The following is a 25,960-nucleotide window of genomic DNA, read 5'->3' as shown; positions in this document are numbered from 1 at the left end:
GGAGGAGAATATGCACACTTCTTATTCCCCCCCCCCAAGTTAGAAATCACATAAACGGTTTATATTGTAAACCAGAAATAAACATATTAATTAAAACAGGTGTATTTTAAGTGGTTAAGGAGGTAGCAGACAGAAAAAGGCAGATTACTAATAAAATAAAACAGAGCACGCAAATTAAGCTTAATACAATAAAGAAACTGGTTACATGTAAGTTCTCACCCTAAATGTGCTTCTAATAATCTTCTTCACAGGCCAGATGCCCTTCCTGCTGGAGTCTAGTTCTTTTCCCCAGTAGTTTTTTCCAGCAGTCACCTTGGGTGGGGTAGCCAGGGAGAACAGATTACATGGATTACCTCACTCCCCACCCTTAAATAGGATTTGCCCTAGTTTGACACCCCTGCCCCCAGCTTCTGGTGGAAAAGTACAGAATTCTAGATGGGTTCCAGTATCAGGTGAAATGGTCACATGCCTCTATAGGGCCCCTGTAGCCATTCTTCACAGGCTGACCCACATGTTCACAGGAAGACTAAGCTCTTTTTTACAGTCCATTGTCTCTTGCTGATGGAGCATCAGCAGTGTCTGGCTTTTTCATTGTTGTACCTGAAGTGTTAGCATGGGTCGTCACCCAAAGTAACATAGTTGAAATACAGATACATAGTCAATATTCCTAATTTCAGATACAGAAATGAAACATGCATACAAATAGGATAATCACATTCAGTAAATCATAACCTTTCCAGTGATATCTCATATAAGCCATCTTGCATAATGTATCTGTTATGTCATATTCATATCATAAGCATATTTTCATAAAGAATATGGAATGACATGTCACACAAGTAATGCTGGATATGTATTTTCAAACCCTCTTCTGTGCCCCAGATTCCCTCTGAAAGTTCTTTTCGCTTTCACCGGAGCCAAAACAGAACACTTTCCCCTCTCCTCTAACAGAATCTTATCTGCATTGAATATTCCCCTTTTAGATATCTAATAATGAAGCATGGTAAGCATACCATAAGCTGTAAGGCAAGTTCTAGGGGAATTTTCAGCATCAGTGTAGTGGATTACTAGTAAACACACACATAGTTAATAGAAAAGGAAACTTTATTGGACCTCTCATAAAGGAAAAAAGGTACAAATATTAAAGACACCAAATATTACAGCCAGTTATAGTAAAGGGTATTCACAGGTTTTTGGTCTAAACTCAAAGCCACTGAGATAAAATGCAGGAGGGTACAAGGATAAATTTGCTCCTCAGAAATACTTAGATCTATCAACTGGGATTGCCTTTGAGGAATTAGTGGGGGCTGTGTAACAGGATGTGTTGTCCTGTGTGCTGAAGAGAGACTAGGCTAAGCCAACCTGATTGTAGAATGAGACCCATCTGAGGGGAATCAGACAGTTCTCCATAAAGAACAGAAGATTGCTACAGCAAAGTGTGAAAGGGTTAAGTGGTCATAAAGCCCGGTTAGAGGAAAGAGTGGGGGATAAAACCCAGGTTGGAAGCTGAGAGTAGCAAGGAAAGCTCTCGAGGTAGGGAGGCCTAGGAAAAACCCTGATTAAGCAGGGAGGAGACTGGATTGGAGGCAAAAATGGTAGCATAGAGGAAGGAGCAGACTTAGCTATTTGGTATAGGGCCTTGGGCCAGGATCCAGAAAAGAGCAGAGCATGGCAGGGGGGCTGTGTCCCCCTACTGACCCTAAAGAAAGGGGTATACTCGCCCATTGCAAGGGTTGTTGAACCTAATACAGGGGCTGCAGATTAAGTCCTGAAGGAATAGCCCCAGAAAGGGCAGAAACATTTTGCTTGTGTCAAAGACCGTTTGGAATTCTTAATTCGGACAGCTATGACCCCAGAAGTGGTGGACTTAAGATGGTGATCTGGCCAGCAGACTGAGTTACTGGAAGAGGAGCTACTGGAAGTAAGGGGCCGCTATAGAAGTGAGCATGCTTCTAAACCACAGCTGGCCACAAGAGTGCCTAGTGGTGAGTGAACTCTCTTCATGGGCTGTAACTGCATGGTTAGTTGACAGCATTTGTGTGGTGATAGTCAAGTTGGTTCAAAATCACCAATCCTATTGGATTCATTGCTGTTCTAGGAATTCTGTTTAGCAGGGGTCCCCTGAAGTGTTTCTTTTCATCTCTGTGGTGATTCCAGTCCAAATGCAGATTTTACCATGGTTTCCTATCCCTGTGTAAACTAGATTACAATATTGCTGTTTGCATGGGCTGCTTTTGAAAACTCAGAAGTTTCAGTTATAGCAGAATGTTGCTGCTTGTGTTTTATAAGGGTACAGAGATAAAAATATATTACACCGGTGTTTTGTACTCTGCATTGATGTTTTGTTTCCAAGTGTAACTTAGTGTCAGTTGCTATTTAAACAACCTTAGTTGGTCATAAATCATTTATCTCCAAAATCACGCTGCCCCACTTCCAAATATAACAGTTGAAATCTGCTTGGTCACTAGGGTGACCAGATGTCCTGATTTTTGGGGGCTTTTTTTTTTTTTTTTTTATATAGGCAGCTATTACTCCCCACCCCCTGTCCGGATTTTTCACACTACCTATCTGGTCACACAATTAGTCACTTACGCTGTAGATTACCAGAGGAATGGGCACTTAGTTCTGGAATTCATTTGCACTGGTGGTCTGCCAGACATAAAGACATGCAACTTCTAAGACACAGTGTTGGTATAGATCACTTCTGTCATGCTTTTCTCCTAATACAGCTGTTGGTATCTTCTTGGTCATGTGCTTTCCTTTGCTGGTACTTTTGACATAAAAATGGGTTAGACCAGAGGTCCATCTAGCCCAGTATTCTGTCTTTTGACAGTGACCAATACCAGATGCTTCAAATAGAATAAACTGAACAGGGCAATCATCAAGTAATCCACCCCAGGTTCTCCAGTCCCAGCATCTGGCAGTCAGAGGCTAGGGACACCCAGTGCATGGAGTTGTGCCCCTGACCATCTTGACTGATAGCTATTGGTGGACCTATCCTCCATGGAAGTTGTCTTTTTTTTTTTTTTTTTTATCCAGGCACAGTTTTGGCCTTCACAACATTCCCAGGCAATGAGTTCATAGGTTGACTGCACATTGTGTAAAGAATATAAAGAATACTTTTGTTTTTTGGTGGGTTTTTTTTTAAACCTGCTGCCTATTAATTGGGTGACCCTTGGTTCTTGCGTGTTAATGAAGGGTGAATAACGCTTCCTAATTCACTTCACTGTCTTCACACCATTCATGATTTATAGACCCAAGCATATCTCCCTCCCCACCCCCTCCCCCAGTAATGTCTTTTCCGAGCTGAAAAGTCCCAGTGTTTTTAATATCTCCTCATATGGAAGCTGTTCCATATCCTTCGTAATTTTTGTTGCCCTTCTCTTCCTTTTCCCATTTCTAATGTATCTTTTTTGAGATGGTGTGACTAGAACTGCATGCAATATTCAAAGTATCGGCATACCATGGATTTATATAGTGGCATTATAGTATTTGTTGTCTTATTACTTATCCCTTTCCTAAATGTTCCTAACATCCTGTTAGCTTTTTTGACTGCTACTGCTGCACATTGAGCAGATGTTTTCAGAGAACTATCTTTTTCTTGAGTTCAAGTTAATCTTTTTCTTGAGTAGTAACAGCTAATTTGGACCCAATCATTTTATAAATATAGTTGGGATTGTTTTCCAGTTTGCATTCGATTCCATTTATCACATTGAATTGCATCTTTAATTTTGTTGTCCAGTTACCCAGTTTAGGGAGATCCCTTTCCAACTCTTCAGTCTGCTTCGGAACTTTACTGCCTTCAGTAATTTTCTATTGTCTGCAAATTTTGCCACCTCATGTGTTCACCCCCTTTTCCAGGTCCCTTATGAATATGTTGAACAGCACAGGTCCCAGTACAGAGCCCTATGAGACACTAATGTTTACCTTTCACCAGTCTGAAAACTGACAATTCCTACCCTGTGTTTCCTGTCTCTTAACCAATTAATGATCCCTGAGAGGATCTTTCCTTTTGTCCCTTACTAAAAGCTCTTAAGCGGGGTAAGCAGTCCTGGAATCTTGTCAAAGGCTTTCTCAAAGTCCAAGTAAACTATATTCACTGGATCACCCTTGTCCACATGTTTGACCCTCAAACAATTCTAATAGATTGGTGAGGCACAAGCTGTGTTGACTCTTCCCCAACAAATTCATCTATGCGTCTGATCTGTTTTTTACCATAGTTTCAACCAATTTGCCTTGTACCGAAATTAGGCTTACTAGCCTGTTATTGCCAGAGTTGCCTCTAGAGCCTTTCCTCAAAATTGGTGTCATATCAGCTATTGTCCAGTCATCTGGTACAGCAGGTGATTTAAATGATAGGTTACAAACTATACTTAGTAGTTCTGCAATTTCATATTTGACTTCCTTCGGAACTCTTGGATGAATCCCATCTGGTCCTGGTGACTTATTACTGTTTTAATGTATCGGTTTGTTCTCAAACCTACTGTACTGACCCCTCAATCTGGGACAGTTCCTCAGAATTGTCCCCTAAAAAAAAAAATGGCTCAGGTGTGGGGAATCTCCCTCACATCCTTTCCAATGAAGAGTGATTTAAAGAATTCACTTAGCTTCTCCATGATGGTCTTGTTTCCCTTTATTGGTTCTTCAGCATGTTCATCATTCAGTGGCCCCCACTGATTGTGTACTTGGCAGGCTTCCGGCTTCTGATGTACGTTTAAAAAAAATGCTGTTAGTTTTTGAATCTTGCTAGTTACTCTTCAAATTCTTTTTTTGACCTGCCTAATTAATCTCTGGCAAGTAAAGTGTAAAGGTACATGCTCCTTCCTATTTTTTCCTCAGTAGGATTTGACTTCTGATTTTTTTAAAGGATGCCTTTTTGCCTTATGGTTGAGGGTGACATCTAAAACCATTTGAGTAATATCCCGCCAGTATTCCAACAGAAACCCCTAAAAAGCAAGGCATTACTCAAGTTATGAGTGTCTCTCTTTATTCTACCGTAATGTACACACTGTCCACTTCCATTGATGGTGACCAGAATCACTATATACAACCCACTAGTCTTTCACAGTACAACTTGAGTTTAGTTGTGCATTCTGCAACATTAGTAAATAATCAGGGCTAACATGCTCAAGTAGATATTGTCATGTTTGTGGAGGGGAGGTATGAAGGTAGAGTAGGTGGCATAGGCGCTGGCTTCCTCTGGGCCCCAGGGGTGCTCAACCCCCTGCTCCTCCACGCCTCTTCCCACCCAGTTCCATCCCCTTCCCCGAGTGAACCCTGTCACTGCTCCTCCCCTCCTTGCCCAGCGCCTCCTGCACCCTGAGAAACAGTTGGTCGCAATAGGCACTGGGAGAGAGGGGGAGGCAGATTGATTGGCTGGGTGGTGGGCTAGAGGTGCTAGGGTACGGGGAGAGCTGGCAGCTGGTGGGTGCTAAGCACCCACTAATTTTTTTCTATGGGTGCTCCAGTCCTAGAGCACCCACAGAATTGGCACCCATGGTAAGCGGACTGAGTGTATGCTATGTGAATCTTTACTCTTGCTAATTGCTGTCACAATGGTGACTGCCTGTAAAGTGCTGTATCTGTCCCACTAGGCAAGCTATGGTTCTTCAGAGCTGAGGAACATCTGGCAAAGCTGCAGTGATTCAACTGAGGCTGGAGAGCTCCCAGCACTAGAGCTTATAATTGTTCTCCTGTGGGAACCCAGGTGCTGCTCACCAATTGAATGACGGTTCACAAAATTTAGTATGCTTAACCACAGCGCATAGGAACTGCCCCATGGGTACAGCTTGGGGCTTCAGCACCACTGGAAACAAAAGCCACTTTCATCTAAAATGCAATACCCTTCAGAGCTTTGCATGCATTGTGAATCAGACCTCCAGTTTGAGGGAGAGAGAGGAGGCAAGATCTCTATCAAAATAGCCTAGGGTACTGGGGAGCCTGAGGAATGTGCGCTGAGCTAGGGGATCATGAGCTGAAATTTCGCCTGCTCAACTTGCTGCTTTTTATGTTTGGGTACTTCACAGCCTTTATTGAGCATCACATCCTAACATTATCTTTCGGAGGTAGCTCTGAAAGAAGGTCAGACAAAAAAGAAAAGGCTCTTCAGTTCCATTTAAAATTTTTTTCAAACTAAACAAAAATAGCTGAAACTCCCCAGAATATTTAGTCTTTATTCACATTGTGTGCTGTAAATTTGGGGAATATACACTGAATTAAACCAAAGGTTTCAGAGTAACAGCCGTGTTAGTCTGTATTTGCAAAAAGAAAAGGAGTACTTGTGGCACCTTAGCGACTAACCAATTTATTTGAGCATAAGCTTTCGTGAGCTACAGCTCACTTCATCAGATGCATACTGTGGAAAATACAGAAGATGTTTGTTTTTATACACACGAATCATGAAACCAAAGAGTTCAAATTCTAGCTTTAAGTGGGGGAACAAAAAATGTGCCCAGTCTTATTACAGAGGCATGGTAATACTTCTTAATTTCTGCATTCTTATGTGTTAATTATGTCAGAAATAAAATTGGCAATATTGCATGTCAATTACATGATCAGCCTACTGACCTAGGCACTGCTAGGCAAAGTTCTTATATCACGCACCTGTGCATGATAGGAGATCTGTAGTAGAGAGCCCCTTCTCTTGTGCACATTAGTTGTGGTAGCCTATTGCTGCCAATGTGAATGTTTTTGGTTAAGAACAGCAGGAGATCTGAGGGCTACCAGGTGCCTCAGCTGCTAGCCAGTTCTCTACAAGTTCGAATGTGGCTTAGATTTTTTTTTTCTTAGAATGGTAACATGGAGGCAACAGAGGAATGGAAAATTTGCCTAAAATTTGTCAGTGTATGCAGATTCTCAGCTTGGGCAGGGCGGAAAGTTGCTGCTCTTCTCCTGCTGCATCTTTAGTTATCCTCTCACATCTTTCTCTTGTCTGTCATGGCTTCACCGTCTACACCCTTTGATCCTTCTGCCCCAGTGAGTTTACCCTTCTTTCTACCCTATGATATGTAATCTGATCTCCGTGGTATTCATTTGGGTTTACATCAGTGTAAATGCAATCCAAATGTGGCCCTAAGTATCCTGCAATGTTTCCTCATCTGACCTTGTAACTCCATCCATCTTTCTTTCTCTAATGAGTTTTCTCTGTCAGTTGCTGTGGGTTATTCCCACATATCTTTGTCTGTCCAGCAGTGTGTTTTGCCTTTATGTCCTTTTCCCACCAGTGTCTGTTCTTGGTGTCATGTTGGGGAGAGTGGAGACTCTTGTTGCTTGATGCTGGGCTGGCTGCGTGCTCTCCTCATCCACTCTGAGAGCCTGGTGGATCCATACTTTAATGAGTTTTCTGGTTACATGGTCCAAATGAGACTATTTTTGCCTTACACAGTCTGTGAAGGTACCCAAAACCTGCAAATACATTGCATCTTTCCCTTGCATAATAAACATAATTCCTCACCAAGCCACACAGCAAGACTCCTTACTAGCAGCAACATAGTATAGTTTTGTAATTGTGGATTTGTAAATACAACCCCTGCCCCATTTTTTTTTTAAATATAAAATAATACTCCTATCAAAGCCACACAAACTAGGCCATAGAGAATCCATTCCACAGGAACACTGTCATCCACCTGAGGGCAGAGTTAAGATTTTCTCAATGTCATCTTGGTGACAAATTACAATTGATTTTACTAAAGGAATGGCATGGAGTGAGAAGGTATATATTGCGGCTTTACTTGGTATCCCCTAATCTTAATGTTTACAACATAACCGTTTTAATTACTTTATTTTTAGTGTGTATTTTATATTAGCATACTGTATTTATTATGTGTATTTTTGCACCTTTGAATTCAAAATGTACAATCAAGACAAACAGTCTTGGCCTTCTGAATCTCTTGCCTTTCAAGAAAGCATTTCTTTTTTAGGAACTTCTTTATTCCACAGAATAATCTGCAAGGAAGAAATGCTGAAAGACCTTGCCATATAGCTAGTCAGTAAATGCGTAGGATTCCCATCCAATAGAATACTTTTTTGGCTTTTTTTCAAAAAACCCAAAACCAATAAACTCTCTCTTTGAGGGGAGGGGGAAGAGAAACAGAACAGTGAAATATTTTGGCCCAAACCAGTTGAAAACTGAACTTTTGGACAAAACTTGCCAAAAACTAAACAATTTTCAGTGTTCAGGTTTTCTTTCAAAAATTGAAATTTGAGGCAAGCAGACACTTTTTTATCTACATTTTCATTTAATAGAAAATTCAGTTTTCCATTGGTGTGAAAAGTTTGGGTGGAAATGCTACTTTACAGTTCTGGTCCTTTTTTTAAAATGCAGTTTTGATTAATTTAAACATTTTTCTTCTGTTAACAGGTTTCATGTTATACAGGCAGACTGGAAAAAGAGATATAGGAGAGACTCCTTCTCTAAGGCCTTATCCTGTTTCTGTTGAAATCAGGAGTTTTGCCACTATCTTCAATGGGAGCAGGAGCAGACCCTCATTGGATAGGGTCTGATCCAAAGCCCATTGAAGTGATTGGGAGGCTTTACCTTGACTTCAATGGATGTTGGACGAGGCCCATAATGCCCAGCAGCATCAACAGATGTGATTGTTTACTAAGGAAGCATTTGGCATTGTTTGCTATCAGAGGTAGCTTTGTACCAAAGATATCTTATTTTCTGCCTTCTGCGGGCTGTCACTATAAACTTATATTTAATTGGCACCTATGCACTGCTGAAACTGGCATTCTACCTCATAAATGGGAAAATGCAACAATAACAGATGGGCATGAGCGCTGGCATGCCCGAGAGCCAATATTTGTATCATTTTAGTGTGAGGGGCTACTTTTCCCTGTAGGAATGTTGAACTGGCAAACCTGAAGAATTTTTATGTTTAAGGTGAAGGGAAGATGCCATTGCTTCCCAGCTCAAAGGTGGGTGAAAGTAAAAATACAGTGATAGTATGAAAAACATTTTGTTCTGGTGAAACAGGTTTACTGTTGTGCAGGAGGAGGGGAGAAGGAATATAATAGTTTGCACCGTTGAGCAGCTCTCCATGTGGCACACCTGCAAGTCCCATTAAAATTATTTCTGTGGAAACTGAAAGCTGACTTCTATTATTTTTCTTGAAAAATCGCTCCCTTGAATATAGAAGCCTGATCTCTGCCCTATGCCTTTTTTGTAGAATCCTGTGTATTTCTGTTCCGTTTTGAAGAATGGGAATATAATTCAATATCTATTTTAATGTAGGTAAATAGATTTAAAAACCATTTAAAAATGAAACCAGTAAATATGTTCTCTTCTTATGCTGTAGCATTTAATATACATTTCAATACTTCGTTTAGTATTGCTCTTCCTTTCTTCAGGCAGTTAGCTGTTAAGATATAAACATAATAAAAGCTCAAGTATACAAGAGAGGGTTTTTTCATCCTTTTGCTAATGCAAGTGCAGACTTTAAATCTAAACCTGAATAGTCTTCACAGATTGACAAGGGATGTATTATTCTAAGTCACTCTGTATTATGTGTGAAGAGTGTCCCAGCTGTGTCATTGGTGAGGTTAAAAGGTGTTAGAGCTTGCATCTTTTAAATGAGAATAGTAAATGAAAGTGAACAATTAAGTAAGAAATTTGGCTTACTATCTGTGCATGCTGTGCTTTATTGTGGTGTTGCCAGCTTCTCTGAATGAAAATACAAGAGCAAATTAAACAGCTTTATGAACTCCAAGGAGGAGCAGTTGTTCTAGTGGCTTTCATACAAATGTCTAATTAATTCTTGAATTAACACAAATTGTCCTTTTGTGATCTGTGAATGGGAATTTGTGAGGGAACCTGTGCAGATGAAACTAAGTGAAGGGAGAACTGGGATTTAATGATTAGCTGGCAGTTTGCCGTTGCTGGGGCCAGCAAATTTTCGTTATTTTTCTCATTAATACTACATTTGTAAATTAATGAAACATTTGGGTGAATATATTATAAGTAATAAAGGCGTTAATGTTGTTTTTGAACACATAGTTATGCTAATTGGCATCTGTTAGGATTTTCTCAAACAAATATACACTGGTAAAAAAAACCTAACGTTAAACCTAGAAAGGTTTCAGAGTAGCAGCCATGCTAGTCTGTATTCCCAAAAAGGAAAGGAGTACTTGTGGCACCTTAGAGACTAACAAATTTATTTGAGCATAAGCTTTCATGAGCTACAGCTCACTTCATCGGACCTAGGAAGCAATTTAAAAAAAAAGTCAGTTTCCTAAGCAGTGTTGGATTAAAACTAATTTTGTGATGCCATTTTGTGTCCTTTGGTGATTTCAAGAAAAGTATTTTTACAGCCCTGTCACCCTTGCTTATGATCTCTAGACTTTTTTTATTTTTAAATGGCACAATTTCAGTGCATGCAAACTCACTATTCGGTACAAAAAAAGTATTAAACATTTCTTTAAATATCAATATAAAATGATCACAGCAAAAAATCCATTAAAATTTTCAAAAATGAGCTGAAGTTCATAAATTATCAGTTTATTTTTATGGTGATTGTGTGCCTGTTAAACATTAGCAATATTGGTCTTGACTTGTTAACATGTTACTCCATTGGCAGAAATCTGGATTAACACAGTGAATTAGACCTATAGTATCCATGCAGTTTTATATATACACACACTTATAGTAATCAGTAATATTATTCCTGGGGAACAGAATTTCCTTTTTTCCCCACAGAAGTGGGCTGAAGAAATGTTGGCTGCCATTGGGAGCCCCTGGACGCAGCAGACCCCAGCTTGTAAATAGAAGACAAGGTGGGCGGGGAGTGGGAGGAAGGGAAATGCAGGTTTCCCTGCAGTTGCCAGCACTTCCTGAAGGAAGGAGGCAGCAGCGTGCAGGAAACTCCGTGCAAGCCTGGGACCCACCATCAGGCTGTTTTTTCCCTTTGGATCCCTGGGGTCTAGGAGAGTAGTATCTGGGTTGGGTGGGGCCTGCAGCTGGCCTCGGGGAAGGATGGCAGGGGTGAGGGGAGGAGAATGTCTGGCACCCTGACTGGGCTTGGGTGGGGGTGGGGGCAGAGAAGCAGGAACTGGAGTTATAGGGGTTTCTCCTTGGGGATTTTTGTGTGTATCTGTATTGTTACAGACATGCTGACATTAATTTTGAAATAAATTACTTAAATAATTGAAACTGGCATGATATAATGTTTTGACAAAATTTCCAGAATTTTAAAATGTGTGCAGAATTTTTAAATTTTTGGCACATAATTCCCCCAGGAGTATAATATGTAGACTACTGCACATCCTACTATAAAACCACTTCTCTTCTCCTGAATTTTCAATTCTGTCCACTATAAATATAACACATGGTTTATTATTTATGTAGTTCCTTTGATTTCAGAGCACTTTACAAATTACATTTCAAAGAGGCTGGATGTAGGTAGCAATCAGCCAGTGTACAGCATGCAGGATAGTCATGGGCTGAAGAGACATCTTGGGAAAGAACATTAGGGTTAAGTTGAAGTCTTTTGAAAAGTACTATAAACTGCATGGCTTGTTCATTTTTGGCTTTTCATTTTTTGGCTTGTTCACACATTATCTTTGCTATGAATACTTTCTTGTAGGTTCTGCCTTAAAGGAAAGTGGGTTGAGATTATCTAACATGCTAACCTAAACTTAGTCTGCACGTATGCAAGGAATAAGGTCAACTGCTCATGCCTTGATTCAGGTGATCGAGTTGTAGCCCAGGTTACATTTCATTAGGACTACATCCATTTTCACCAGCTGAAGATCTGGTCCATAGTGTGGACACAGTTTATCGTTAGAGCATATCTATCCACTTATACAGCAATTTTTAGAATAATCCACATTGCTCCCTTTCCAGATAGAGCCTTTGGGTAGAAACCAAAGCAAATAAATAATTGCTGTACATTTTCCTGGTAATCTCTGGAATGCAGCCCCAAAATAAGATTAAATGTTATAATATTTTCAAACAGGGGGAAAAAAAAAAAAGAGGAGAAACAGCCATATCTTTGGGAGCAGAGACTTGTTTTTTTGTTTTTTGTTTTTTTTTCTTTTGGGGGGGGGTGTGTAATTCAATGCTTGAAAAATGAGACCCTGCCCCATGTGTGGGGATTCTAGCGGACACTGTAATACAAATAATGATTTAATAATAATAACTTAACAGGTAGATGGCTTAGAGTATGTGATCATGCATCACAATGTGTAGTGGCTCTCCCTCCCCCCCCCCATTCATAGACTAATCCTCCCAACATCCCCATGAGGAATTGTAGGGAGTGGCATTATTGCCATTGAAACTGAGACACAGAAGATTTAATCCTCAGAATAAATCTGCATTGCTCTACTGAAGTCAGTGAAGGTAGGCTGATTTATACAAGCTAAGGCTCTTCTCTTGAAACATGAAATGTTTGGACAAGGCAACAAACGTAGTCTGTTTTAGGACTAGGATTAGACCTCGGGAATTACTCCATTCCCAGGACCGGACCACACATTGTCTGTACTAATAAGATCACCATGTAAATCATGCCAGTATATAACATTTCAATCGAGTATTTTGTTCAGTAAAAGAATTATACCAATGCATAAGGAGCCAAATTACAACTATTCTGACAGTGTAAAACAAATAGGAAGAGAGATTGGGGATTGGTCCTGCTTGGAGCAGTGGGTTGGACTAGATGACCTCCTGAGGTCCCTTTCAACCCTGATATTCTATGATGAGATGCCAGAACTGTGGGTTACATTCATAACCAAAATAAAGATAGACTTAGTTCAGTGTTTGTTGTCAAAACCATAAGAACTTCCTCCGTCTAGTTCAGTGGTTCCCAAACTTTAACAGCCCGCGAACCCCTTTCACTAAATTGTGAAATCTTGTGAACTCCCTCCTAAAAATGAATATTTCCAGGGATTTAAGTTTAAATTTCCTCTGCACTCTGTGGGGCTCCTGCTGCTGGACCCTGTTAACCACCCTGGGCAACTGAGCTCCACTGAGTTTGGGCTGCAGGTCCTGCTGACTGCTGGGGCTTGAGCTGCCAGCCCCAACTGCCCGGCCTCACTCTCCCTGGGGCTCGGGCTGCCAGCCCGTGCGGAGTGCTGGGGTTCAGGCACCTGGCTCCTCCACTGATGGGGGCAGGGCTCGGGCTGCCAGCCCTGCAACCAGGTCCCACCTGCTGCTTCCAATGCCCGGGGTCCTCTGGCCACCATTAGTGACATTTTTCTGGCGAACTCCCTGTAACATTCTGTGAACCCCCAGGGGTTTGGAACCACTGGTCTAGTGCCTTTCTGCTACTGGAATGCTGGATGTGAGCAAGAGTGTGACCGTTTAAAAAATTCTGAAAGACAAACACAGAATAATTGAATTTGTGTTCCTTGATTTATGTAAACCTGCTGTTAAGAATGTGCATGAATTGGCACGTAGATGTAATGACTGACTCAAGATGTAGACAGTATTGGGGAGGCTAGGATGTTGTCTAAATCACTGCATCTCCCAGTGTTTAAATCCAGTCTTTCACTTCTTCCTAGGTTGAGGGGGGTGGGGGGGGAAACATATAGTGCAATGGGTAACAAATTTATAAATAATTGTTTCTATCTCATAGGCTCATATTGGCTGAGTTTTAATGTCAGAGGTGCATTCTTAACCCCAATGAAGTCAGTGGGATTTGCCCATACATATCTGAGAGAAGAATTTGGCCCAAATCCTGTAAAGCGAGTCAAAGCAAAAGTTACATTACCCTATAATAGCACTCTGAAAATAGAGGTAATTGTTCCCTGTCACACTGTCATACAAGCAGTACCTTGAAGTTTTGGAGACATCAGAACAGAGATGGTGGTTTTAATATAGTTCAAGGTTTTAGGTTTTTGTTCAGTCATTCTCTGACAAGTACCACCTTATGTGGTATAACTAATTCTATATAACTCCTTCAGTTTGCTGTCAAGTGCTTGCTAATGCACTGTATTATTTTCTGGGACCCGTGATTTGCTTCTGATCTCCCACAGGGCTGTAAGTGACAGCTCTGTAAAGACACTTAATGCTTCCCACAGCTGCAAGTCAGCTATAATGCACTGTTTTGCACTTTTATTCAGTAACTGTGGTGTTATTGCATAGCAACATCACTTTTTACAAGATGTGCAAAAAGTCTGTTGTAGCAACGCCTACTGGGAGCTATTAGGATCTCTTGGAAAGCTTTAGTAAAGGTGCAGGGCACACACAAGCAGTGTTTACAGAGCCTCTGCCATGGCATAGCTGTTTAGTACTGTAATCCCTACTAAACTCTAATAAATATGCTCAAGTATTATCAGCAGTACATATTTTGACAAAATAATCTTTCATGCTGATTAGAAGCTGGTATAAATGGTAACTTGTAATGTAATCAGAGGTATATCCCAAAGTAGCTTCCCTGCCTGGCAACCAAATCAAATCTGATTTGAATGAAAGGTTTCATTATGTAAAAACAGATACCATGCATATTAAGGACAAAGCTTATTGGGCCAAATTCAGACCTAGTGTAAGCAATAGGGCTGTCATACGATTTAATTGTGATTAATCATTCTGTTAATAATAGAATACCATTTATTTAAATATATTTGGATGTTTTCTACATTTTCAAGTATATTGATTTCAATTACAACACAGAATACAAAGTGGACAGCGCTCAGTTTATATTTATTTTGCATTACAAATATTTGCACTGTAAAAAAAAAATAGTATTTTTCATTTTCCCCCATTGCAAGTAATGTAGTGCATCTCTTTATCATGAAAGTTGAATTTACAAATGTAGAATTGTTTTTTAAAAAAAACCTTCATTGTTTTGTTTTGGAATGTAAAACTTTAGAGCCTACAAGTCCATTCACTCCTACTTCTTGTTCAGCCAATTGCCCAGACAAACAAGCTTGTGTACATTTGCAGGAGATAATGCTGCCCACTCCTTGTTTATGCAGGAGGCATACAGTTCTCCCCCAAAGAGTTCAGTCAAAACTGAATTAACGTATTTTTTTTAACAAGCGTGATCAACATGGAAACATGTCCTCTGGAATGGTGGCCAAAGCATGAAGGGGTATTCGAATGTTTAGCATACCTTGCAGTGCTGGCTACAAAAGTGCGAATGCCTGTTCCCACTTTCAGGTGACGTTGTAAATAATAAACAAGCAGCATTAGATCCCATAAATGTAAACAAACTTGTTTGTCTTTGCAATTAGCTGAACAAGAAGGAGGACTGAGTGGACTTGTTGGCTCTAAAGTTTTACATTGTTTTGGTTTTGAGTGCAGTTATGTAACAAAAATCTACATTTGTATGTTGCACTTTCATGATAGAGATTGAGAACCACTGCTGTAGTGCAAACATTTTTTTTTTCCGTGGACCACTTGAAAATTGCTGAGGGTCTCGGAAGACCACTTAATGATCTTTCCAAATGTTGTTTATACCATTAGCTAACTGTTGTAAAGCGCTTTGGATAAAAGTGCTATATATTAAAAAAAAAAAAAACAAAAAAAAAAAAAACCCTTTTTTTTTGTGCTACAAATAAAAGCACACCACTCATTTTCAAATCAGTAGTTTTACCTTTCTAATGCAATGAATGTGCCCTCTCTCCCCCATCACAGCGGCCCCCAATCTGGGGCTCGGAAGGAGGGAGGGTCTCCCTCTTGAGCGGGGACAGCCCTGGAACTGGGGAAAGTCACCTCTTTCTCTGGACACTGCAGCCCTGTACATCCAAAATCCCCCCCACCCCACCCGACTTCTCACCCCACTGTCCCCTCCCATCTACCCCATTCTCTCACCTCCCCCCCCCACCCCAGGCCACCACCTCACCTTACATGTGCGACTTCTCCAGGGTCCAGGCACCTAGTTAGTGGAGCCATGCCTGCACGACTCCACTAATTAGGTGGGTAGCCCTTTGTTCTCTTGTGTGCAGCTGCCCAGGCATGCACCTTAGAAGGAACTATCTGCAGACCACCTTAATGGAGTTCATGGATCACCGTTTGAGAACCTCTGCACTATAGCACTTGTATGAAGTGAATTGAAAAATACTATTTCTTTTATCATTTTTACAGTGCAAATATTAGTGATCAAAAAATATAAAGTGAGCAATGTACACTTCATATTCTGTGTTATAATTAAAATCAATACATTTTGAAAATGTAGAAAAACATCCAAAAATATTTAATACATTTCAATTGGTTATGCTATTGCTTAACAGTGCGATTAAAACTGCAATTAATCATGATTAATTGTTTAATCCCAATTAATTTGAGTTAATCGCATTTGTTAAATGCGATTAATTGCAAGCCCTAGTAAGCATGATGCATCTGAAGAAGTGGGGTTTTTACCCATGAAAGATTATGCTCAAATAAATGTTAGTCTTTAAGGTGCCACTGGACTCCTTGTTGTTTTTGTGGACTAACACAGCTACCCCCTGATACTAGTAAACATGTGCAACTTCTGAGATATCAGTGGAGTTATACTCCCTTATGTTTGATCTGAATTTAGTCCCAAGTCTTTGTAAATGGGCATTTCCTTAAATGAAAGAGTACTGGTGGAAGCAGCTGTAACTCCATGGAAGCCAAGGAAGTTCTGCTTGACTATGCCAGGTCTAAACCCTTTTGCAGGAAATTTAAACTAGTGCTCCTGCTTAAGAAGCTGGGCATGACTACACTGCTGAGAGATTAATCGTGAGAAATGATTTGACGTTTTTTGCTGCTCACTATGACCATTTTCAAAACTAAAGTCAAACCTGTTCTAATTCAGAGTTCAGAGAAGTTCCAAAAAACATAAATCATTGCAGTAAGTGTGAGTAATGGTATTCAAGGTTATTTCACAGTAACTTTAAAGACCACTTTCAATGAGTGAAACAATTAAAGCGTTATCACAAAAATTCTGCCAACTTCATCCCTGTGAGTAGTCCTTAATTGATTCTACACAAATATATTTTTATAAGATCAGCATGTGGATTCTGAGTTATTCAGTGTGAAATATACTAATTGTCAGTGGAACTTTGTGGTGGTTGCTTTTTTTTCCAAGTTTCTGGGTAACATGGTCACACTAGAAGTATCTGAAACTTCAGTCTGTGAAATGATTTTTATTCAAAGAATAAAATTCACATACAGATCCCAAGGTATCAGGCTCTGTATTGCTGTTCCAGCTTTTACATAAATGGCTTGTAAAGACCCATTTAATAGAGCTGATAATGGGTTTTGAAATCATACAGTAAGGCAGGATGGTGAACTTTTTATGTACCATGTGCCAAGAAATTACACAAACACTCCCCATCACATGAAGGGCTCTAAGTGCAGAGAGAGCTGTCTAACAGTCAGTGAGATTTCTTCTGTTGAAGCTTTTGAAGGCAGATTTTTAACTTTAAGCTTAAATTTTGCAGTTTTCAGTGCCATCCAAGTTTCATTCACAATGTGCAACAGTTGATTCTTGATTTCACACTTGAAGTTAATATTTTGAATACAGTTCACTGTGAAACCATGCTGAAACAAAGACTGCAAGCAAAGTTAGGACTAATTTATTTTCCCCAAGACAAAGATTCAGGTGCTGTGCTTTTCCCCATCTCTTCCTGTCACTTTTTCACTCTTCCCTCTTCAGACTTCTTTCCTATTTCCTCCAGAGATAAGGCCACTTTCATTTAGGTCCATTCTAGAGCTGATATGAAAACTACTATTTCCTAATTCTGATTTTCAATGACCTAATCAGGAGCAAAAGTCAAAATACAGAAATCTTTCATGGAATGAAAAGTTCTGGCACACTTTCATTCGTGAATGTCTAAAGGCTTGTTGCACTTTGGTTCATGATTCTTCATGTCCCTGAGACTCCCATTGTGCATTCTGGTGGTGCAGCCAAGGAGAATACTATGTGGTGTATCATGCAAACTGTAGACCAGGAAGAGAGCTCTGCCCATAGGTGGATTTGAGGTACTCCAACTATAACTCGCATGGGGCAACATGGCAGCTCAGGAGAATGCAGATTCATTTCAAACTGCTCCACAATCAAATGTTTCAATTTGGGGTGACCTACCTGAAATAAAATACTTCTACTTTACATTTTGGAATGTAAACTAGAAATCTGAAGAAATTCAGCAAAATCAGCACTTTCCTACAGGAAAATATATAAATTTTCTGAAAACCACATTGTCTGATGGGAAAAACATTTTAGTTGGAAAATTCCTGACTGGTTCTATTTCATTGAGCCATTTGTTCTAGGGCCTCCTCCTGCTGCTGGGAAGAGTGAAGGAACAGCTCTGAAAGCGCTAAAGAGGGCAGTGATTTTTAGTCTGCAGGAGTGTGTGAAAGAGTGGAAGCTAGCCATATCTCTGTTGGCAACCTTGGGTTCAACATAGTTTCACAGTCAACTGTAGCATTTTAAAGTGGTTCATCCAGGGGTGAAAGTAAGTTAGAGGACTTACTGGTATGTTGGAGTCCTGAGCAGGGGGTGTGGCCTCAATCGGAAGAGGCAGGACCCTTTAAATCACCCCCAAGCTACCAGCTGCAGAGGCGGCTTGGAGCCCCAGGGCTCGGGGGCGATTTAAAGAGCCCAGGGCTCCAGCTGCTGCTACCGCAGCAGAGCCCCGGGCCCTTTAAATCACTGAGGAGCCCTGTGGGCTCCTGGCTGCCACCGCTACCCCAGGGCTCTGGGCTCTGGCAGAGCTTTAAAGGGCTTCGGGCTCCGGCAGCTGCTACCACAGCGGAGCCCCAAGCCCTTTAAATCCCTGCCTGAGCCCTGCTGCCCGAGCCCTGGGGTAGCGGTGGCCGGACTCCATCGGGGATTTAAAGGGCCCCGGGGCTCCAGCTGCCGCTACCACCCCAGCCAGAGCCCCAACACCGCTACCCCAGGGCTTTGGCAGCAGGGCTCCAGCAGGGATTTAAAGGGCCGGGGCAGTAGCGGTGGCTTGAGCTTCGGGGCTCTTTAAATCCCCACCAGAGCCCCCACACCCCTACCCCAGGGCTTGGGCAGCAAGGCTCAGGCGGGGATTTAAAGGGCTTGGGGCTCCAGCCGCCACTACTGCCCCAGCCCTTTAAATCCCCTCCGGAGCCCCACCGCCGCTACCCCAGGGCTCGGGCAGCAGGGCTCAGGCAGGGATTTAAAGGGCCCTAGGAGGGTAGCAGGGGCTGGAGCTCCGGGGCCCTTTAAATCCCCGCCATGGCTACCTTGGGGCTTGGGCAGCAGGGCTCAAGCCGGGATTTAAAGGGGCAGTAGTGGTGGCTGGAGCTCCGGGGCCCTTTAAATCCCCACCTGAGCCCCACTGCTGCAACCCCATGGCTTTGGCAGCAGGGCTCCGCCAGGGCTTTAAATTGCCCTCTCGGAAAGCCGATCCTGGTACGACGCACCGGCTCTTACCGGTACACCATACCGGGGTGTACCGGCTTACTTTCACCTCCTGCGTTGGTCCCTTCCTTTTATATAAAAGGCAGCATGGGCGCTGCTTAAGAAAAACAGACCATTCCCCCACTAGGTCCAGTTGCTGCAGGAGGTGTAACTTAAATTTATTGGCACCTTAGAGACTAACCAATTTATTGGAGCATAAGCTTTCGTAAGCTACAGCTCACTTCATCGGATGCTCTAGCTCACAAAAGCTTATGCTCCAATAAATTGGATAGTCTCTAAGGTGCCACAAGTACTCCTTTTCTTTTTGCGAATACAGACTAACACAGCTGTTACTCTGAAACCTTAAATTTATTGTAGAAGATCTAAGCACAGCCTTAAGAAATGTCTTGTGGACATTGAATACTTCACACCCCATGTCTTTATAAAGTCATGAATCACAATTTAATTCTACTTGGAGTAGAAAAGCAATGTGCCATGCCACTCAATATCACACTACAATTTTTTTTGAACAAACTGGTTCAGCGTTTGTATTCCTTGAGTCAGCAAATTGAGGGCTGCTGTGTACAAAGCCTTGTACCAAACTAACTAAATGTTTTTAATTCATGCCTCCTTTGTAATTTCAGTGCAAATCTATTTGGAAATGTGCAAATTTAGCCCAGTGGCCCCTCCCCCAGATTTGACCCTGCCACTTCATTATGATGATGTCAGCAAATATGTTTTAAGGCATTTTCTTAGTATATATGCACTTAGTCTCAAACTTAGACAGGAAGGCCCCAATCCACAAAAGGATTTCTTTCCCCTAAATTCTTCTGAGAGAACGGTAGGAGTACAGGATGTTTTTCCATATGCATTTCTTTTAATATAGAATCCTCTTTCAAAATGCCAGGTTAATTGATTAATTCCGGAAAAACATTGCAGTCTTCGCTCTGTTCCTATTCAGGCAAAATTCCCTAAGAAAGGGTTGAGGGTCTGATCTTTCAGTATGCACTTTGCCAAACTGCCATTGACTTCTGTAAGTTGCATGCCTAAGCAAGTGTTTTCAGGATCAGGCTTTGAGTGCAGATATGGCCCAAAGTATTTAGTGACCTATTACACCTAACTACAATATCTGTTTTCCAAGGATTGAAATTAACTTCATTTGTCTTGGCACATGTAGATTAAGGTGCTCTTTGCTCTGTCAGCCACAAGAAGTAGTGTCATGCAAAGAATGCTGACTCAGCAGTTTTAAGGGCGTTGGAAGGTCCTAGCATCAGTATAAATTTTGTCATAACTTTAAGGTAATTCAGAATGCCAGAGTAAGTGAGGGAATCCATGAAAAAGTCTTTAGCTATGGGATGGATTACTTCATCTACTGGGAGAAGAAAGGCAAAAGCATGATGCCAGTATTCCCTATTTTATATCCTCAGTCCATGTGCCTAGAAGACACTTGCCCAGACACACCCTGGTGGTTTTTGCTGAGTCACTGGATTGGGCAATCCCATGGTGTCCTCTTGCGCAACTGACTCATAGAGTTGAGCAGTCTCCATTGTGGGGTGCTTGCTCAATTGTCATTGAATTGTAAATCCCATGATTACAATTCCCCTGCTGATTGATGGTAATTGAACACCTCCTGGTGTGGCGATCACCTCATTTGCTATTGATTTGCGGGCAGAAGGAGTGAGGGAGGAGAAGGGCAGCAGAAAAATCTAAACTTGAAAGCTTTTTCTGTTTAAGGCAACTAGAAATGTGTTCAGACAAAATAGGTGTTTTCTGTTTCAAACTTATCAATGGAACATTTTCAACCAATTTCAAATATTTCAGTGGATAACAAACATCCGTAAATAAATGAAGTAATTTTTTTGCTTCTTTCAAACATTTTGTGCTCTTTTCTGTCCCTATATAAAGTACAATTCCATGCCCATGGAATTTGCTAAAAATCCATCCTTGTTGTGGAATTGTACAGGATTTAATATTTCATCTTAACAAGAGGCCAAATATTTCAAACAAGGGTGACCAAAATGAGACTCCTAAATCCGTAATTAGTCACCTTAAAAAGTAGCTTGATTTCCAAAAGTGCTAAACTCCCACAGTTCCCATTCACCCGCACTGCCTGTTAATGTCCTCAGCATTTCTGAAAAATAGGCCACAATGCTATACTATTTCCCACATATTCCCAGGTGCCAATAGTCCCAACTGTTCCCTGCACAGCTGCCAAAAACTCATGCTTCCCTCTAACAAATGCAGTGATGCAGCTATTCATTTTCAGTACAACATCCTGCAACACAACACTAAAAATTAGGGGCAGTGTAAAATTAATTACATTTAATAATATCCACAAGGAATATTGTACTGATTATATTACTCAGCTTCATATTAATATAGTGAAATCCTCTTTTGAACACTTTTTTTTTTTTCAGAAACTGCAGCATAATTTTGAAACTGCTGCGCTGGACTGCTGCAGAATCCAGTTCCTGGCCAAAGCTTTTAAATCAAGCTTCTTGCAGAGTAAATGGGCTCTGCTTACTATGGCTCGTTTTCCTATATTATGTCACTGTTGTTCTCCATCAATCTTCCTTCCTTTAGTTTTTGATGTGTTTTCGTCCTTCTTTTTCCTTTGCTGTGCCTATTTGTCTTCCACCTCTCCTAAGGTTAGCCTGACACTGTACAATTTCCCTTCAATAAGAGGCATTGTGGAGTTGCACTGCCCTAGAGGCATAACAGGACTGAACACAGGAGGAAATAAACTTCACCTGCCTTCTTCCTGCTTCAGCTTATTTCCCCCTCTGCACCAGTTTTGTAGCACAGGCACAGGGATGTGAGGCTCCATCCTGCAACATGCTTGCAAGAGGAGGAGTAGCAGCCCAGCGGTTGCGGTTCTTCCCTTTATGTAATGTGGATAGTCCATTCAGGGTATTAAAAGGCACCTTCATGCCACCCTAATCTCCTACTTAAACATCTAGGACAGCTCATGGTTGTGCCCACAGGTGCCAAAGTCCTAAGGAAGACTTGGTATAAATTGTTTCCTCTTCATTCTGGCTGTTGGGGTTCCACCATTTTACACCATCTTTGAATTTGTTCCTGACCAAGATTTGCTGTTGTTTCTTTATTCTTACTACTTTCCCCTCTTTCTCTCCTGTTTAGTTCTCAGATTGTTTTGCTTTTAAATAGTCTCGTAGCTAGATACCCACAAAGTACCATGAAGTGAAGTGAGGACCGGGAGAAAGAGGAGGAAATTTCAAATGAAACAACTTTTCCATACAACTAAAAAAGTACAATAAACCTGGGATAAAGAGGCATGAAAGTAAGAATCCTCTTATCTTCAATCTCAGCAAGATATTCAATCTCAGATCTTAGAAAACAACACTTGGGAAGAAATAATTCATATGTATCCCTACAACAAACAGAAAATTGACAATGGAGGTTCAGGCATGGGTATCAAAATAAGATTGCAATTATCTATGCAATCATGATTGATTAATCAAGAATAATAGTGGGAGCTGTGACCTTAAAATCAATGGGCCAGATCCTCAGCTGGCAACCTTGGTGGAGCTATACTGACTTACACTAGTTTAAGGTCAGGCTTAATATGTTCTTGAAAAATTACCCTGTATATCATATAACATTCCAATCCATTTTTCATCCCGTTCCAAATTCTGCCTCAATTGACATTCAGCTTAAAAATCTATTAAAGATCAGCTGTGGAACAGTGTAAAAGCACAGCTGTAATATGGTAGCTTGAAATGAATTATTTCTATCTCATTTTGTAAGAAAGTGAAATGACAACTCCTTCAAGTCTTTCTGCTGTATCTTTGGGGCTGACATAAAATGGAGCAAAGATGCTTTCCAGCTGCCGAACTTCTTATTGGAATGTTAACACCAGATGTGTTCTGTGGAAGTGAACAGGTTAACACTGTAGGGATCAAGATTTTTTTCCACTAGGATATAATGAGAATGTGGATATTCTCAGCATTTCTACATTCAAATCTGCATAATAATAAATTAGCTATTTTATGTACAATTTAATCAGCCTGAGTCAAGAAAAATATAATTACCTAGAGCTCAATCTGTTTTGTCATTTTTATACAGAATTTGATTAAAAAGTATATTCAAAGCCGGATTCTGACACACGCATTCTAATTTAGTCTGACCTACTCCACGATTAGCCCCATGGACTTCATTCAGATTTGTCATGGTATAAGGTACTATTCAACATCCATAAAGCCAACGGAATATGGCTGTCAAGCGAAGGCCAAAGAATTCTAAGACTTGGTATACTGTTATCTCAAAACTGATAGTTTTAAAATGGTAAGACACATTTGAACCATCATTGCTTGGGTATAATATACCTCACTTAGGATCTTTCAAAACCCAGTGCTTCACAGCAATCCTAAATACGTTCATTTAAGCAGAGTGTCTGTATCTCTTTGTCACAATAACTGGTTAAAAATTGGGTTAATATTCTTACCACCTGCAGTTTATTATTCTATCTATGCAAAGTAGTGAGTTTTGTGGATCAGATGTATAATGAAGTAGAACTCAAACACCATATCTGATTTTTAGGATATGTTTCAGTATTTGGTTTTAGCTTCAAAGATAACTTTTCTCATATTTTATTGCTTTTAAAACGAACTGTTAACATTTTAATTTTATATTAAAGTCTCAGACATTTCACAAGGCATTTAACGCTGATGTGGTGGTCATCCTAAGGGCCCCTTCCGAGAGCTGTCATTAAGAAAATTATTATCTGGTCTTTTGACAGTTTTAAGACCATGTTATCTGCATTCCCATTAAGGCATCTGCTATGAGTAGCAGAGATCAGTTTCTGAGACTTTCAGAAGCCAACAGTAGATATTTCTTTATGTACTGTCTGCAGCAGGACAGCTAAAAGGCATATCCTAAGGTAAGAGGTTGTTCAGTAATGTCAAGTTAATCCCTGGAGTCTTGCACCCTGTCATATTTTCTGCAGATGTTGACACAAATGAAGTGAAGCATTTGTTTTTATTCATATACTTATGATAATAGGATAGTGATGGTAATATATATGAATTGTGTGTGTATACACACACACACACACACACACAAATTTACAATTTTATAAAGATTGCTTTAAACTTGTGGAGTTTGGGTTTCTTTTTCCCAAGATTGCTATAAGGGGCTAAGAAATAAAATTTTGCTTCTTCATGAATATTGGAACTATCAGTTTTAGATTAGACTTTGGAGATATAACCCGGGGGCTATATTCTAATTTTAAGTGTGTGTGTGTGTGTGTGTGTGTGTGTGTGTGTAAAATATAAATCCATGCATATACAGTAACATGGGACAAGCTGTGTGACTAAATCAGATAATTAGTGTTGCAAATGTGTTGAGGCAGGAGCAGAAGACAAGCTACCAGAGAAATGTTCGTATATATTCTGAACTGGATTACTTGAAGTGGTCTTGATACTGGTTACATTAAGTGCAAGAGAGAATTCAGATGCCTGTCTCATAGAGGAAACCTAAGCCCCACAACTCCCATTTCAGTTAAACATGCAAATACTTTATGATCTAGTACCTTCACTCTCTGGGAACACACCTCTGTTTACAGCACTTAGTTCCATATAGACATTAAAATGATTGAGATTGATTTGCAGAAGGTGCCTAGCAGCCATAACCCCCACTTTAGTTATGAGGAGCTGTGGGTGCTCAGCACCTTTGCAAATCAGGCCTCAAAATTTTAATTTTTTTAAATGTCTTTAATTAATTTTAAAAGTTCTGGTTATTAAAATACTACAGAGTACAGGAGAGTTGTTGATTCCATCTGTACTGGTAGGTGTTTTGGGGAGGGCGAAGGCTTTCAATTGTTAGCTAGCAGCTTATAATGGTGTGGGTTGTAACTATTTTGCCTCTGGCTGCCAGCTGCTATTTTGCCTCTCACTTCCATGGAATTGGACAGGCTGGATCTGTTAAATGGGTTAAACTATTTAAATTAAGTTTCCTTTCCTCCCCATCCCACTTTCATAGATGTTTTAATTTGAGGGAGGGTGAATTGGCTAACTAGCTCTGATCTGTGTGCCATTGAATGTTTTAATATCCAAAGGCAGAATATCCCCTATTCAGACTGATGCATTGAGACTCAATGCCCAGTTTATTTACAGGACTTTAGATCTTTCTCCCTCCCCATCCTGGCTTCACAAGTCTGTTTCAGCCATTCCTTGCCAGCTTGAGAAATAGACAGAAAGTGTAATGTTGCATTCTGTCTTTTTGTATAATTTTCCCTGAAGGTATAGTCCCTGGCACATCTAATCTGGCTATGTTGCAGACAGGAGTATATTTGTTGATCCTCTTTCACACCACTGTGAAACATTGTGGAGCTATTCCATTCATAGTTTCAATAGTTTCAGTATAGTGGCATAGGCGTTTGTTTGAGTTTCTTGATGGAACAATTCCTTAAGGATGTTACAGGAGTATGAGAGTAGTAATAGATTGTGAACCTGACTCCCCATTGTGGTGGTCTAGCTTTACTTCTATGTAGCTCCACTGAACTCAATGCATTTCCACCAGCATAAAATTAGAGTAATGCAACAGTGAATCAGACTGTGTTTTTTGTTGGTGGCCTCTGCCAGAGCAAACTATGTAAAAGATGTTGTACCATTCTGGCGTTATTGTCTACACCACAAGTCCTAGTTTTCACATGATCTATAGCT

Source organism: Lepidochelys kempii, chromosome 1 (assembly GCF_965140285.1).
Source record: "Lepidochelys kempii isolate rLepKem1 chromosome 1, rLepKem1.hap1, whole genome shotgun sequence".
NCBI lineage: Eukaryota > Metazoa > Chordata > Testudines > Cheloniidae > Lepidochelys > Lepidochelys kempii.
This window is presented reverse-complemented; position numbering follows the sequence as displayed.